The 3,383-nt window shown below is 29.2% G+C and overlaps 1 protein-coding gene across 2 annotated transcripts in view; it reads left to right on the forward strand.

Moving 5' to 3' along the window:
• The window catches only part of LOC126895450 (uncharacterized), an 82,592-nt gene that overhangs the window by 67,951 nt on the left and 11,258 nt on the right, over positions 1-3,383 (forward strand). The gene's annotated exons all lie outside the window — the stretch shown is intronic.

Raw genomic sequence — 3,383 nt, forward strand, 5'->3', positions numbered from 1 at the left:
CATGTGCGTATTTTAAAATTTCTAAATTCCATTTTTGTGCAGCTTCTATTGTAGTTCTCTCATCCCATGGACAACCATTTTCATGAGCATATTTTAAGCATTCTAAATTACCACTAGAAGCAGCTGCTTCTGTTGTTCTTTCATCCCACGGACATTCATTTTCATGTGCGTATTTTAAAATTTCTAAATTCCGTATATATGCAGCTTTTGTTGTAGTTCTCTCATCCCATTGACAACCATTTTCATGAGCATATTTTAAGCATTTTAAATTACGACTATAAACAGCTGATTCTGTTGTTCTTTCATCCCATGGACATCCATTTTCATGTGCATATTTAAAAACTTCTAAATTCCCTGTAAATGCAACTTTTATTGTTGTACCTTCATCCCATTTACAACCATTATCATGACAATATTTTAAGCATTCTAAATTACCACTAAAAGCAGCTGCTTCTGTTGTTCTTTCATCCCACGGACATCCATTTTCATGTGCGTATTTTAAAATTTCTATGTATCCATTTTCTGCAGCTATTATTGTTATCATTTCATCCCATGGACAACCATTTTCATATGCATATTTTAAGCAATCTAAATGACCACGAGAAGCAGCGGCTACTGTTGTTCTTTCATCCCACGGACAACCATTTTCATATGCGTATTTTAATATTTCTATATTTCCATTTTGCGCAACTATTATTGTTGTTAATTCATCCCATGGACAACCATTTTCATATGCATATTTTAAGCATTCCAAATTACCAATAGAAGCAGCTGTTTCTGTAGTGCTTTCATTCCATGGACAATCATTTTCATGTGCATATTTTAAGCAATCTAAATGACCATGAGAAGCAGCGGCTTTTGTTGTTCTTTCATCCCATGGACATTCGTTTTCATGAGCATATTTTAAGCAATCTAAATGACCCTTAGAAGCAGCGGCTATTGTTGTGCTTTCATCCCATGGACAACCATTTTCATGAGCATATTTTAAGCATTTTAAATTACGACTATAAACAGCTGATTCTGTTGTTCTTTCATCCCATGGACATCCATTTTCATGTGCATATTTAAAAACTTCTAAATTCCCTGTAAATGCAACTTTTATTGTTGTACCTTCATCCCATTTACAACCATTATCATGACAATATTTTAAGCATTCTAAATTACCATTAAAAGCAGCTGCTTCTGTTGTTCTTTCATCCCACGGATATTCATTTTCATGTGCATATTTTAAAATTTCTATGTGTCCATTTTCTGCAGCTATTATTGTTATCATTTCATCCAATGGACACCCATTTTCATGAGCATATTTTAAACATTCTAAATTACCACTAGAAGCAGCTGCTTCTGTTGTTCTTTCATCCCACGGACAACTATTTTCATATGCGTATTTTAATATTTCTATATTTCCATTTTGCGCAACAATTATTGTTGTTAATTCATCCCATGGACAACCATTTTCATATGCATATTTTAAGCATTCCAAATTACCAATAGAAGCAGCGGCTATTGTTGTGCTTTCATCCCATGGACAGCCATTTTCATGAGCATATATTAAGCAATCTAAATGACCATAAGATGCAGCTGCTTTTGTTGTTCTTTCATTCCATGGACATTCGTTTTTATGAGCATATTTTAAGCAATCTAAATGACCCTTAGAAGCAGCGGCTATTGTTGTGCTTTCATCCCATGGACAGCCATTTTCATGAGCATATATTAAGCAATCTAAATGACCATAAGATGCAGCTGCTTTTGTTGTTCTTTCATTCCATGGACATTCGTTTTTATGAGCATATTTTAAGCAATCTAAATGACCCTTAGAAGCAGCGGCTATTGTTGTGCTTTCATCCCATGGACAGCCATTTTCATGAGCATATATTAAGCAATCTAAATGACCATAAGATGCAGCTGCTTTTGTTGTTCTTTCATTCCATGGACATTCGTTTTTATGAGCATATTTTAAGCAATCTAAATGACCCTTTGAAGCAGCGGCTATTGTTGTGCTTTCATCCCATGGACAGCCATTTTCATGAGCATATATTAAGCAATCTAAATGACCATAAGATGCAGCTGCTTTTGTTGTTCTTTCATTCCATGGACATTCGTTTTCATGAGCATATTTTAAGCAATCTAAATGACCCTCAGAAGCAGCTCCTTCTGTTGTGCTCTCATCCCATGGACAGCCATTTTCATAAGCATATTTTAAACATTCTATGTACCCATTAATAGCAGCATACATTGTTATATCTTTGTTTAATTTGTATCCATTTTTACAATCTAATTTTAAAATTTCCAAATTAACATTATCATTATCTTTTCTCGTCATAGATTTTTTAAGATGGTTTATTTCTTCGTCATCCGAATATTTGTATTGAATTGCTAAATATACATATTTGTTTTATTAGTTTTTGCTGTATCGAAAAATAAAAATTATGACTTAAGTGTATCCTCAAATTATGATTGTTTTTATCATTAATCATAATTTAGTCATTCCTTAATATTCGATAAATTACAACATTTTGTATGAATATATTATTATTAAAAAAAAAAATGGTAAATTATAGAATATAAGGTAAAATAAAGTATTTTTGTAATTAAAAATTCTAAAAAATAATTTCAATGTGATATTTCTTTGAGAAGAGACATAGCTCTCCTAATCTATTTGTTTTTAAGTAACTATGAATAAAACTAGAGAACAATTGATTAAAATATTTTTGGAAATAACTGAAAAAGTAATTTACGCATTAAACGTTCAAAGATTTTTTTTGTATTTTGTTGGGGTTAAAAAATGTAAACGGTATTGTATAAAAAATTGTTTTCAATATTTTTTAATCTGAATAATAATTATTAATTAATATTTAAATAACATTATTTCGAATTTTCAATTCAAATAAAATTTATTCAGATAATTTTGAGGGCGTTCATTAGAAACTGATATATTTAAATGATTAAACTATATAGAAATTATTAAACAATAAATCTTTATAAATTATTTGCTTATATAATTCTATTTGCGAAGAATAATGATTGCAAATAATTAGCAATCTTAATCAATTGTATAAATCATTATAAAATAATTAAATTAATATTATTTAAATAATTTTTTCTAACATTATTTAATATTTAAGCTTTCTATCTCTTTTTTTATATGTATATTTAGGGTCAGAGAAAAGATGCTAATGTCAATATTTCTTTTTTTAATGGGATTTTAAGAAAAATCAGTAAATATGCACAAAAAAAGTCATAACATTGAAATTCACTGTTTGCAACTATTTTCAATTTAAGTATTTTAAATGACGACGGATTAGATATAATGGTAAAAATTTTTATTTGAATAATAATATTTTAAAGTAATTAGAATAAATTGAATAACTTTTTTTTACTGA

Source organism: Daktulosphaira vitifoliae, unplaced genomic scaffold (genome assembly GCF_025091365.1).
Source record: "Daktulosphaira vitifoliae isolate Bord-2020 unplaced genomic scaffold, ASM2509136v1 Scaffold_1, whole genome shotgun sequence".
NCBI lineage: Eukaryota > Metazoa > Arthropoda > Insecta > Hemiptera > Phylloxeridae > Daktulosphaira > Daktulosphaira vitifoliae.